Source organism: Pectinophora gossypiella, chromosome 4 (genome assembly GCF_024362695.1).
Source record: "Pectinophora gossypiella chromosome 4, ilPecGoss1.1, whole genome shotgun sequence".
Taxonomy (NCBI): Eukaryota; Metazoa; Arthropoda; class Insecta; order Lepidoptera; family Gelechiidae; genus Pectinophora; species Pectinophora gossypiella.
In genome coordinates, this window is record NC_065407.1 from 2,324,614 (window position 1) to 2,339,898 (window position 15,285).

At 37.0% G+C, this 15,285-nt stretch overlaps 1 protein-coding gene across 1 annotated transcript in view; it reads left to right on the forward strand.

Moving 5' to 3' along the window:
- LOC126366213 (proton channel OtopLc-like) overlaps positions 1–15,285 on the forward strand; it is a 62,460-nt gene that overhangs the window by 1,104 nt on the left and 46,071 nt on the right. The gene's annotated exons all lie outside the window — the stretch shown is intronic.

Consider the following 15,285-nt stretch of genomic DNA (forward strand, 5'->3'; position numbering starts at 1 on the left):
AAATCGATTACTCACTCGAGTAAAAATAAAATCGATATGATGCATTTTAATATTATTATGAATTTGATTATTTAAATTCGAGAACTGATTACAGTTCGAGACACTGCCCCGACGCAAGAATTATGAAATACACATGTGTTATGATTAAGTTCAGCATTCTAAACCCTGCTGTAGATTTTGAGTAGACTGTTCAATTTGCTGCACTATGTTCTGAACAGCTTGATAAGCAGTTTGTTGACTTAGACTCAAACTCTGTTTCATTGCTATGTCCTGTTAATTTAGCTGAAGCTGTTGTTGATTATGAAACAACGCACTGAATCAAAATTTTGCTGATGTTTTCAATAAACGTAAGCAGATACGTCTATTCTGGATAACTGAAAAGTATCAGTAATATAACAACTTAATATATCTAATATCACAACTTTCTCCAGATGATGTTAGCATGTTTGGTTTGTGCTGACAAATAACGACTGAAAAAGGACTAAAAATTTGAGCTATTCCAATTTGTTGCTACTGGAGGTACAGCTTAATAGAGGGCAATTAGGCTCTCACCTGAATATCCTGATCTGCGACTGAAGAGGTCGAGGCTGCTGATATCATCGACAGCTCCCTGATATGCGTCAGCGTATAGTTTACCTCTTTGAACTCTTGATTAATGTTCTCCAACTCCCGAAGCTCGTCAACAAGGAAGAACTCTTAATTGTACTGAATAATAACCTGGAAGGCATCCACTAGCTGTGGATAATGACGCCTGGATTGCTTCTGCGCCACTGATAGCACGATTGTTGATTTATGTTCTATAACTGTTGCATATGAATTGGTTAATATACGATATTTATTTGAAAACTTGGTCTTAACTTTTAGCAAATGGTTGGTATTCATTCTAATAACAATACTTACTGACTATTTCGAATATGTTTACACTGAATTTTTGCAATATAAATTGAAGTAAAACATAATAAAATTTGTACCCCAAAAACATAAAATCAATGAATTAATACTTTTCGAAACTCTTAAATGAACTGACTTACAACAAACTTAACAACTCAATTCAACTGATCTGATTTCTGATTTGTTGATAACTGGTATAGTCAATCTGATTTAATGTTGATAACTGGTATACTCAATCTGATTTAATGTTGATAACTGGTATAGTCAATCTGATTTAATGTTGATAACTGGTATACTCAATCTGATTTAATGTTGATAACTGGTATAGTCGATCTGATTTAAGGTTGATAACTAACATGGTCAATCCAATTTGATGTTCATAACTGTTATGGTCAACAGTTACATGGTCTATCCGATTTGATGTCGATAACATTAACAACTGGCTTCGTCCTTCTGATTTATCAACTGATTTGGTTGATCTGATTCGCAAATAATCTGGTCAATCTGCTTTGACAACTGATTTGGTCCATCTCATTTAACTACTTATTATTGGCCCATCTGATTTGAGTCAACTGATTTAACAACTGTTATTGGCCCATCTGATTTAAGTCAACATTATTGGCCCATCTGATTTGAGTCAATTGATTTAACAACTGAATTGGTCCATCTAATTAGGTCCATCTGATTTGATGTCAACTATTCTGTATCTACTGATTTCGTACTGAGTATCATAACACTAAATTACATGTTCAAGATATCCCAGCACCTCCACCATGTCGTGAACCATACATAATCATGTAAGGTCACGAATTATCTGAATTCTGAATCACATTCCAAAACTGAAATGTGTCATAGTTATATGAAATACCTATGGGGCAAAATACCCACAAATGGGCAACGTGCCCATAGCTGTCTAAATATAGGGTAAAAAACCAATGATGTTAGAATATGTGATTAGAATGTTTCATAGTTATATGAATACCTATGGGGCAAAATACCCACAAATGGACAACGTGCCCATAGCCGTCTGAATATAGGGCAAAAAGCCCACGATGTTTGAATATGGGGTGAAACCCCGCGAATGGCCTCCAACCGCCCCTTACAGCCATCCCTGTCCACCTGATTGCCTTGATAAATTCATCTGATTACCTGATAAATCACCACAACGATATTACCTACTGCAATGTTTTACTGTTTGTTTTACTATCCGTTTTACTGTTTACTGTCTGTTGTTCTCTTTATCGATTTGTATCGGATAATACAAATATAGCATAACTGATATCTAAGTAATTAGGAAAATATATAAGTATTATAAGACTTAACTGAATATTCTTCCTGCACATCGACAGGAAGTCTGATAAAACTGTTGTTGATTGTTATACCTGAAAATACACTGTTATTTCTGCTCTGATCTGTTTCTGAATAATCTGAATGTTCACTGATTTCTGTTCTCTGTTCTAATGCACCTTCTTTTGTTCTCTGAAAATTATTTAGTTTTTTCGTAATGACAGCCCGCCAAAAAGCATCAACTTTTTTCTGGCCAGTGTTATTATGACATATATAACCTACAAATCGATTACTCACTCGAGTAAAAATAAAATCGATATGATGCATTTTAATATTATTATGAATTTGATTATTTAAATTCGAGAACTGATTACAGTTCGAGACACTAGGTAAGAAGGCACATTATGCTACTTTCGAATTTAGATCAAACGTTCATAATAAGTACCTAGCTATGTAATTATTTTAGCTTCTATGCTGTTCTAAGAGCGAATAAAAAACAAAACACTTCTGCTTGTCTTCCGGGCATGTCGTAAAATCCGACAAGTTGTGTTTCTAACGTAATAAGGTTCACGATGTCCATTTTAGGACTTCATATCAACAATGGCTGCTAGTTGTGTTTGATTACTAGTGGCTCTGCGCATCCCGTTAGGGATTACGGGCGTGAGTTGTATGTATGTAATTTTTTTTGAATGGAATAAGTCGTCGTCTAACGATGTCTAACCGCATGTTCATATACCTACCTAATAGCACGTCTATATGACGTCCAGTGTCCTATAAAATGTTAGTAAGTAACTCAATATTAACAAGAACGTATCCTATATAATATAACAGAAGCGACTACACAAATTCTCATTAGCGGATACTAAATTTATTTATAGAAACAAATGCACCAATCATGTAATATTCATTCCCACAAAACATTGCTTAAGTTCTTTGTAACTCTACTGCAGTTTGTGCAAATAAGTGAAAAATGCTTGTTGCACAAAAAAGTAATCAAAACATACTTTTTTGCTTACAACATTAAGTACTTATACCATTATAGATGTACGCTAAGGTTATCAGCGGACAATCTTAGTTATTTTTCTGAATAGAAAAGATGTTTTGGCAAACATATGTTTTAACTAAGTAACTATGTCAATAGACATGATTGATAACATAAATGCTCTGCAATACTAATTAGTTATAATTATCATCTGACTACCCGAATTGAGTCATAGTCGTGAGCTTTTTTTAAAAAATAACAAATATTCCAAGAGTGCTCATTGTTGTCTCGAGGTAAGAACATTATGAATGCGTAGATTCTAAGAGTTACTCTGTTTAGACTTGAGTTGGAGTACGGAGGCTCGGGTTGCTCGGTTGTACTGCACTGGCCAATGTTCCACTTACCGCAGACGCATAAATCCAGGCACGGAGCAAGGGGACGTTGTCATGGGGGGTCACGCGAAGGGTGTCGTAAGGGAGGGGGTTATAAGGGAAGGAATAGTGAGGGAGGGGTACATGATTCCCTCAGTGTCAGTTGTAGCTCTACTGTACTGTACGAATGTATTTATATTTTTTTACTAAGAGTAATCATTAGTTCTTGTGAACATTCGTTGGATTATGTGGTCGTCTACCAGGCTCGATTGAGAGACCATCTTAAACTGGCTGCAACTTTTGAAGATCTTACAAACTAGGATGGATTTATCATTTGAGAACTTTTACTAAAGCCAGCACTCAGAAACTCAGAGAGAGAGAATATTTATTCATTAAACAAATAATAAATAATATTTTTATTACAAAATATAAATAAAAAATGCATTATGATTATTATATTAATTTAATAACATTTACTCATTTTAGTAAAATTTCGTCTAATTATCATATTTATAATAAAATAACAATTTTACAAAAAATAATAATATAAACATAACAAAGCACAATAAATAATAATAATAAAGGAAAAATACACAATTTTTTTTCGAACAACCCTCCTCTCAGTGACCCCTGTACAAGTGTCCATAATGCTGGCTGCATTGTCTCGCTGGACGGCCAATTTTTATTTAAGTATGTACTTATTTTTTATTTATTTGTGACTAATTGGTTTACTTTATCAATAAATTTAAAGACTATATTTTATTCGTTTACACGCTCAATCAATGTGCACGTACTTGATTAATCTGATGGCCCCCCAAATGTGTTCCTACATCCGTGCTTGGAAAAATCTGCATTATAACTAGACATATCATGATCGGTGATCACCTACGGGTGTTCTGCTTCACATTTCGAGTTAGAATACAACTATGCGGGCAATAACTTGCTTGGCAAGTTTGCAAATTCTAGTCGACTACAATCTTCTAAGTGTTGTTCGAAATTTGAAAGCAAGTTGGGTCCGTATGTTTTTAACTTAGCCGTAACCATTCCGCCGCCAACTTCGAAGAATTTTAATATCCAAAATGCTTGCTCACGAAATTGTAAATGCAATTTTTGAGCAGTTGGCATCTGCATTTAAATTGTACATACATACATACATAAACTCACGCCCGTAATCCCTAATGGGGTGGACAGAGCCACAAGTAATCAAAGACAACTATTTAAATTGTAAACATTCAATAACTGCAGTTTATATACAGTCCGCCTGTAATAGCTGTTACATCATAGCAATTCCTTTTTTTGCACTCGAATAATAATGTAGAAAACATTAGTATGTAGGAACGAAAAAAATAACTTTGAGTGTTGCAAGTTGAAAAGCTATTTAATAAAAACAAAATCCAGCATCGGTTCACGTAATATTTTTCACGTTGATTGAAGGAAGACGGCAGTAGTCTTCTATCGTGTGGGTTGAGAGGTGGATTATCAACCTCATCAACCCTGGTGTTAGGGTTGCTATTGACGGCAGTAGTTGATTGACGGAATACTTTTGCGTTTGTCACACGATGAGGTCCTAACACTTTCATTATATCCAAAGACATTACATTGGTTCAGCTTAATATTATTTGTCATGACAATTTGTTTTCTTGTAATGTACCTATGTACCTCAAACTAACCCAATTTGGAATATCAGTGGCACCCCTAGTAACATGAGTTAATGTTATGTTACTAGGGGCGCCACCACAAAATGTATAGAAAAAATCATATCAAATTAATAATTTATTTCAATTAATAAATCGTTTAAATACCACAGCACGTTATAAAGCTAGACGACCTTCGATGCCATTTGAGTACGAATTGTGTATTGTGATTTTATACTCAAGGTTAGACATATTTATATACATAGCGTAACATAAATAGCCCATATAATGTACACGTCCCACTGCTGGGCACAGGCCTCCCCTTTATCAACTGGAGGGGATATTACATAAAATCACAATACACCATTTAGTCTTCAAACGTAACGAGGGAAGTACAGGGGGTTAAAAAAACCACAACGAACCAATTCATCTAAAAAGCAATATTGCCATTTGTAACTTACACATATAAAGTAAGTGCGCAATGCAAATAAATGTTGAATAGCAATATAGCTTTTTAAATTAATTGCTTTGATGTGGCCTTTTTAACTCCCACGGTGTTATGGATGACGAAACAAGCAAGCAAATCGCTGACGTCGCTAAGTGACGTATCTGAGATTTTGGGCGAATCTGATTTGCACGTTTTGCTATTGTTTTATAAGACACAAATTATATTAGGAAAAATTTTTTTTTATATACAGATACGTCAGTTTGCGAAGTCAGAAATGATGTCAAATTCATTATCATAAGTACATGAAATACATAACTGTACCTAGTAAGATCACGTCTAACGCACATTTGGGAAGGCAGAAAACACGAAATCCCATTTACTACGATTAAATAACCACTTTGATTATAATAAATGCTGACCGGTTTAGAGTGGTGTTTAAAACACCTTGATTATGATCACGATATTTACGTAAGAATTGCTCTTCTGACTCTACCACTTAGGCACATTTTTGAGCGCCACCCAGCAGTAGTACATTTTTTTTTGACATGCATTATTGTACATTTGTCGCAAATAGCATTAATTACTTGGTCGGCCAAATGGGGAGCGCTGAGGGGGCTCTCACTTGGGGGGTCACACTAAGCAGTCAATGTCTGAGAAAAACCTACCAAAAGTCACGAAAAAAAAAGAATGTTGATTATTTACGATAAGTGAGTAATTAAGCAACTATTGTAATTGTTCATTAATAAAAAAGTTAGTCTTCCATGAAGGTCCTAGTTCAATGTCTCTGCGATTGTCAATTGTTCCCATGGTAGTTAAGTACTTATAGCAGCTTCGCGCGACATTCTGGTTGCGCGGGAGTCGATTGTTTGTTCAAAATCTATTTTTTACTTTTTACGACAAAGATCGGCGATTAAGCGCTCATTTATTTTGTATAAGATTTATAATGAGAACATCTTTAGTATGACTGTTTTACTGTTACTGATAATAGATAATTGATATCACGTGGTTTCCATGATTTGTGCTCGGTGAAGCTTTGCCCTTACATGGAACTTGAACATAGCTGGCGCGGAGTGACTGCACCTATATACTACACACCTCTAACTACCCCTTTGGGGATCAGGCGTGATGCTATGTTATGTTATATCGTTTCAACCGGCTTCTTACCGACTTCCTGCACAAAATTGCCCATGTTCTTACCTTAACTCAGGCACCAGCTTCACAGGGCTTCACTACACTTATCTCATTTGAATTTTATTCAATAGCATTGCAATTTACAAGACGGACTCGATCGCAAACCCTCATTACAGTCCTGGGGCTATTTACATAATTACAAGACAGAGTTCAAGGCTCGATGGATGACATAATGACGGACGCTGAGATAACTTCGTGATTGTTGTCTTGTCACACCCCGGACACTTCATACAAAGCACCTCGTTTTGCACAGACACTACACATAGACGTTATTGTACACGCGTGTCTGACGTCGGACGCCTACTCATACGATTGGAGACTAAAGTAAGGCCGTAACCTGACCGCCTGCGATATTTCCACCAGGGAGGACCTTGCTGTTTTAAGACCTGATTGGCGTCACTGTGTCAAAACAGGGGTGGTGAACTTTGAACAAAATCGTCTGAAAGAGCTCGACGAAAAACGCCAAAAACGCAAGGATCGTCCCAAACCCACCTACAGCTACACCTTCAACTCGGATGGACAGCTATTCTGCCTCCAATGTGACCGGGTTTTCAGAACAAAGTTTGGCTTTGCCAGTCACATTCGAGCGCACGAGAGAAGAGACTGAGGTCGCCGTTGTCGGAAACGACAAGGAGGACTATAAGGCCGAAAGGGGGAGGGGGTGAGGGGGGGGGTGCTAAACCTAGCTCAGCCACTGGTGGGGAGCGGGGACTTGCCGTTCTATACGTAGTATTATTCCTTATTCTATGCTATTGTGTCTAATTCTTCACTTCTTTGAAGAAGTGAAATCGGGATTTTATGGCGTGACTCATTACAGAAATGCCGCATCCTGTAAAAGTAAGTGCGCAATGCAAACAAATGTTGAATAGCAATATTGCTTTTAAGATGAATTGCTTATAAGACACGACGTTCACCTTCTCTTTATCTGTTCCATGTAAGCTCTTCTTAGTCTTCCCCTTCCTCTCCATCTTAGGACTGTGTGCGTGTGTGTGTGTGTGTGTGTGTGTGTGTTTGTGTGTGTATGTGGTGTGTGTAGTGGGTGTTTACGCTTACGGTGATTTGACATCAATTTGAGATAAATATTACGTGATATCTTGTTGTTAATGCAATATATACGGTTAAAATAATTTGCTGATAAGCATATCCGTTAATTACAAATGACATGTTATTTTGAGTTTATGTACCTACCAGTTTATGTAACGATGATGTTCTTATCTGTGTAGAAGTCTCTTTATAGACCGTGCAGTGGATTTGTGATGAAATAATTGTCTATTACATACATACATACATAAACTCACGCCCGTAATCCCTAATGGGGTGGGCAGAGCCACAAGTAATCAAAGACAACTTGCAGCCACTGTTGATACGATGTCGTAAGCTGGATATGATGAACCTTATGGTGATAAGAGATCAGCCTATCGCCCATAACATTAGCCCATCATGTTAGAGGACACAATCCCTCTGTCGGTTTTTACGACATGCCCGGGAAGACAAGCAGCTGAACGTAATTGTCTATTCAAATCTCTAAACTTGAAATGAAGGCCATCTCATCATCTCCCTTGCATTATCCCGTTGTTCACAGGGTCCGCTTACCTAACCTGAGGATTTGACAGGTCCGGCTTTTTACGAAAGCGACTGCCTGTCTGACCTAACCTAACTTTAGGTCACATACCTCCGAAAATGCATTTCTCGGGATGTGGGTTTCCTCACGATGTTTCCTTCACCGCTGAGCACGTGATAATCATTTATGATCCAAACATGAGTTCGAAGACAAATTTGAATATATATTGTGCAATGCGGAACTTTCCAAACTATGTTCCTCGAAAACAAAATAGATGGCTCTGACAGTTTTTGCAAAAATATAATGCAATAAACAGTAAATGAAATCCACACAAGCTTCGTCAAAGAACAAATTAACCTTATCAACAACAAGCTTCGACAACATTATTCCAAAATAAGGTATAGTTTTAATGCAAATTCTTTTAATCTCGAGTGACTAATTACCATCTACGACACTAGTTTGATCTTCCAATTACGAAAATAATTACCTAACACCCTTTGTATACCAAACTCCAGAGGGGTGACCTAATAGTCTTTTGAACAATGGGAGAGGGTCTGATTAAAGTTTTATACGCACATACTGCGATAGGAGAGTTTTTGCAAATATTCTTTATTGCATACACGCACAAGAAAGAGAGGAAGGGGAAGACCAAGAAGAGCTTACATGGAACAGATGAAAAAGAAGGTGAACGTCGTGTCTTATAAGGATGTGAAAGAATTGGCCTTTGAACAAGGTTGGAGAATGCTATACCGACAAGAGCGTGGCTAAATTAGTGATGACAAGAAAGGTTTATACTTCTTCTTCTATCGTGTGGGTTTTGAGGTGAATTACCAACCTCATCAACCTTAGTGTCAGATTATACTAATAGAAATATAGTTAGAGCTGAACAACGCTGGTTTCGTAACCTTCCAATTTCATTATATATGCATCTTTTATCTTCGTTTTTGGGTAGAAAATTATGACCCTTGTTATACACCCAGGCACAACACATTTTCCAGCCATTATTATTCTGATCAAAATTAAAAGAAGCAATATAGGTAGCAACATAATATATCCAGCAACATAGCAACATAGTATACCCAGGCGCAACACATCTTCCACCCATTATTATTCTGATCAAAATAAAGAGTAGCAATATAGGTAGCAACGTAATTGATCCAAATATCAATCAATTAATCAAATATACTTTATTGCACACAACATACAAAACAAATTTACACAAATGGATGATAGATACAATACAATCTGGCAACAAATATCAAGCAACATTTACTTTGATTTATGCCTCTGCCATTACATTATATTTTTGACTAATTTTGTACCCGAGCAATGAGAAAATAGGTAATTATCACGTAGGACTTATACAGCGCCATCTATAGTATTTTTGGGAAACGTGGCCTGGAAAAGCGGTATATAAAGCGAAAGTTGATGGGGCTGGCAGAGGAAGACCGAGAAGGACTTACGATGACCAAATTGGAGATGTCTTTAGAAAAGGTTCAATACGATCTACTCTGAACCGGCGTGCGTGTATGAAGCGATTGATGAATGTGAAGGAAGCAAGAGAAGTGTGTCAGGATCGAAGCAAATGGAATTCTATAGTCTCTGCTTACCCCGGTGGGAAATAGGCGTGAGTTTATGTATGTATTTATGTATGTGGCCTGGAAATTCCCTTTTGGGGGCTCTATTGCTTCCGGCAATTTCATCCATTTCGTTTTAGCATTTTCTTCCGGGCGAACTCCCGAAAATTCCGGCTCGGAGAGCTCCCAATGGCGCTTGTGTATATTAAGCTTAGAAGAGATGTCTAAAAATAAATACAAGTTTTATGTTCCCCTCACATAGCTGCTATTACAGTACAGAGTGCAGCGTGACGATTTAGAGGAGCGATCTAATTAATCGGGCTTACAAGGGAAGCTTCTTCGCTACGGGAAGTTCTATTTGTTTTTAGTTTTATGTTTACACTTCTTATAGCGCGCTATAGCTAGAGTAATACATTCTTTTTTATATTTACTCGTGGTGTGGAGTAATTTATTACCCCTAGACATGGGAAGTCCATGGCTAGATGTGTTGGTTATTTTGACATAGTACTCATGTATCTTTTCTTGGACGACAATGGTGCTAATTCCTGTAGACATCTTCGAATTTTATCTGTCATTTACTTATCCGCCGAAAAGGAAAGGGACGGGTAATCGACAGGCATATTTATGCAACACACGTCACTTTTAAGCAGTAATCAGAAACAACCGTCTAAAAATTTTACATTGGCCAATAACCCAACAGGGTGACATAACCCTGTTGGCCAATATAAAGAAATACTTAAGTACCTAAAACTATAGCCCCGGTACTGGAGTGGCACTGATATGTTATTCATTTCTTTTAATTGCAGTTTTCACGGTTGGACAATTGCAAAATTATATTAACGGTTCAATAATTTTAAGGTGTCGTTATTCTTCGAACACCTACAAAATAAACATTTGGAAAAAATCCCTTAGTAATAGGATTTAGTCACAAACGCTTACACGCTTCTTAAAATAAGGTTTCTTTTCGTTCGGTAACGCGATAATCCTTATTTCAAGAACAAAATACTTAATATTATATTTCAAGGTTAAGAAAGCCTTAAAAGTTGGAACAATACAGTAATAAACTAGAATTGAGGCAACAATAACATTTCTGTCTGAAATGCGCTATAGAAACCCTGGTACTTTAAAAAGTAATATCTTTTTTCAGCGATTTAAGATACGAACAAACTCCCAGCTGTATTCACATAATAGCTTCCAAGGTCTAGTGGTTAGAGCGTTGGTCTCCGATGGGAACTTGTTGAAATCACTTTGTGAGACTGTCCTTTTTATGGACAAAATGACATATAATAATAACTCACCTTTGTTAGTAGCCTTGTATTTTTTTTTAGTATTTTTCATTAACTTATTTTTAAACATTTTTGGCTCATTTTTAATAACAAGAGCTTGACAAGAGCTGCGGGTTCAAGTCTAGTCCGAGTCAGATATTTTTTTTCAATTTAAATTATCTCTTTGTGAGTTTCCTTAAGCACGAATAAGTGCTATAAAAACAAAAATCATTTTCGTTTCGACCAGTAAGCCGTGTATGTTAGAATATCGATCGCCAACCGTTGGTAGTGGTGTAGTGGTAGTAAGCTACAGGTGGTGCTTGGTTCTTTGTTTTGGTGCGGTCATCGACCCGACGTCGTCTGCCGCACCCCTCGGGGGTGCTTCATACATGTTGACTTAGTAAGTAGCTACGCAGCAGATTTGACGTTCATGATTGATGAGGGGATGTCCGTAAGTATCAAATTCAAAAATTAAAATTTAGTACCTACTAACATACCTAGCCGTGGTAGCCCGGTTGGAAGAACGCTTGACTTTCACTGTAAGATCGCAGGTTTGAATCCAGCACGGGCCTAAATCTATGATTTTTCGATATCTTTTTTCGAATTCATGTTGTTTTATAAACATGAGGAAACCCACATACTTACACGAGATATGCGTTTCGAAGGTATGTGACCTAACCAGTATGGGGCTGATTTTTCCTTCGCCAATTGGAAGGTCAGATAGGCAGTCCTTGTCTATCAAGGGCCAATTCTTTGACTTCCTTATAAGACACGACGTTCGCTTTCTCTTTAATTTGTTCCATTCCATGTAAGCTCTTCTTGGTCTTCCTTTTCTTCTCCTTCTATCTTCTCATTTATGATGTTTTTTTAATAAATTTGGCATTGTTATGTGCTTAATTCATAATTAACTACTATTTCTAGATTAGCATTTTGTAATTTATCTTTGATCCAGTCTTATGCTATTCCCGGGAATGTGAATTCATCAATTTAATCTTTGTTATTATCCCCCGAGATAATGAAATGAATTTGTATTAGAGAGAGAGAGAAAGAAAATGTTTATTAAAAAAAATGTGTATTAAAATATTATATTGTGTGTGTCTAATGCGATCGACTTGTTCGATAGTTTTGATTATTCATCTTTTACAATACATCATAAATACACCTGCATACCTACTTATCTAATAAAAGTAATAATAAAGAAAAAAATCGTCTATTCTCTATCGCAAGTTTTATTACTTTTTATTACAATTTTTATTATTTGACTCGAGTTTATAATTAGAGAAAATAATAAATTTAAAAAAAAATTAAGAAATACTTTTCATTAAGTTTTTGCGGTTTAAGCGATGTATGAACCACCCTTTTTTTAAATCGGAGCATGCGCAAAGATGCGTTAATTTTATTTTTTAATATGCAACAAAACAAAGCGAGGGTTGAGGAGTGCCGTCACGCCAGCGATCATTTTAATGAGGTTTTGTGTCGTAATATTAATTACACTTTGTCTTTATAACACTTTAAAACAGTTTTGTTATATTACAAAAGTGATATTGTAAGTAATTTCATTGATGTAGGTATAATTTATGTTGCTGTAGAGCAATTTAGTTAGTAAAATACAAAATTTATATAGACCGTACTACTTTTATTATTAGTTTCTTTACTTTTATTATTATATAATATTATTATTTTTATTTGATGATCGTAATAAAGTCGAAAGGTATTGTTTGATGTAATTCACATCACTAATTTATGAGCCACGCTCTTGTAGGTGTAGCATTTACCATGCTATTTTTTAGGGAAAAATAGGGCAGTGGTTTCCCTCTTGCCTTCCGGTTTGATGTAATTACTAGTTAGTATTCATTGGATTTTTTATTTAGACTTGTTGCTGTAATTTTAGGTCTCTGCCCCGCTGGCGTGGTCGACGTTTTCCTTCTCAGCGCTTATTTCTATCACTCTGGGCTGCGTGAAACAAACATTTTTGTAGTGTGTAATGCCTTGATCACACCTACCGAGTGGACGGGTGAGGCAGTGCGCTCGGCCGAGTACTCGGTGTGTATGAACATTACGACGAGTGCATGGCCGCGCGCTCGGCCGAGTTATTTGGCGAGACAGCTACTCGACCCCTGTTCTATTTGCTAGGCCGAGTATCCACCCCCGCGCTTCCCCGCACTGTCTCGCCCGACCACTCGGTAGGTGTGATCAAGCTATAACACTCAAAGAAAAATCTTATCCTCAAATACAGTCATGAGCAATATAATATACCCACTTTAGGACTCTGTCGCACTAACATATTTGACATTTAGTAAGACTTACAGTTCAATTTGTCAAAAAAGTTAATGTGTCATGGTACCAAAGTGTATACATATGCTCGTGACCGTACCGTGTGCCGCCTATCGCATTAGTGTGAGTGAGACACAGTACGCGCCTTCTTACTTCTTAACGACTTATGGCCATTTAAGACTAAAGCATAGGATAAGGAATAATGCTACGTATAGAACGGCAACTCTCCACTCCCCACCAGCGGCTGAGCTACGCTTATTCCCCCCCTCTCTCCGCCCCGGTCTTTTTGCGACACACACAGATGCGCGTGTACGATAACGCCAATGTGCAGTGTCTGTGTAAATCGATATTTTTGTATGAAGTGTCCGGTGTGACTCTTTAGTCTTTGGTCTTTACCCAGAGGCGGTGAGGTCGGCGCTTGATACGAATTGGTGCGGGGCGGAGTGTTACCTTTTAATTCGTAGTATTATTCTTTATTCTATTTATTTATTTATTTATTTATTTATTATTAGGGAGATCAACAGCATTCACTTACAGTCTAATCTTTAAATTAGTAACACAAAGCCAATTATAGATCCCCACAAATAGTTGACAGCATAGAAGTATTAGGTGAGACAAAAAAAATATATATATATATAAAACCAAGAAAAAAGAAATACACACGCATCGCTTACAGTGGAAGCCTAATCACTAGAACAACCTAAAAAATTAAAAATAATAATAACAATAATTAAAAAAAATAATAATAAAAAAAAACAAACTAATTTTACAAATAAAGTTGCACAACATTACTTATGAGACAAAGAATTGTCGGTTTATTAATCTTCTATGACACAACGACATTCTGTACCTGCCTATATCAATCGTATTAGCATCGTTCCGTCAGCCGACGTCAATCCTGTTGAATATGGAACTCATGCGGCGTATTCCCTCGTAATATCCGGCCCGGTCTTGACTGCATTTCATAATGACAGCCCTTTGACGGCGATGTTCCATAGCCTTCCTATAGATTGCTAGCGACTCGATCTGGCTTCACCTGGGTACAATTCATTACAAGTGATCGCATATAAGCGGGCGCTTGCCTAAAGTTGGTTTGGTTGGATTGCGTTTGTAAGTTTAACCATAGAATAAGGAATAATACTACGTATAGAACGGCAACTCTCCGCTCCCCACCAACGTCTGAGCTAGGTTTACCTCACCCCCCGTCGAACATAGTTTATATACTTGAATCGTAAGGCGCCAGACGTCACACACACAGACGGGCGTGTACGATAACGTCAATATGTGTAATGTCTGTGTAAATCGAGGTTGTTTGTATGTAGTGTCCGGGACGTGGTATAACTCAAATTATGATACATTTATTTCAAGCTCATCTCTGGAACTATTTGCATTCAGTTTCTACTATTATCATCCCCCTAGTATTATCTCGTTTTTCACAGGCGTCGCTTACCTAACCTGGCGATCTTACAGTTCCGGTTTTTTACAGAAGCGACTGCTTGTCTGACCTTCCAACTTTCGAAGGGAAACCCAGCCCAATATAGGTTAGGACATACTCTCGACAAGCTTTTCTCAGGTATGTCGGTTTGATCACGTGATACCTAATCATTTGTTTACGATCCAAACTTGAATTCGAAATCAAATTCGAAAATCATTAGGCCTGTGCTGCGAGAGTCAAGCATTCTTCCAAATGGGCTACCAGAGTTCACTCCTGGGCAATTCGTCTAGTTATTCATATTATCATGGAAATTTTCTGTAAAAGCATTGGAAACGTAATGAATGGCTGCTTGGAGCTACAACCTTTAAA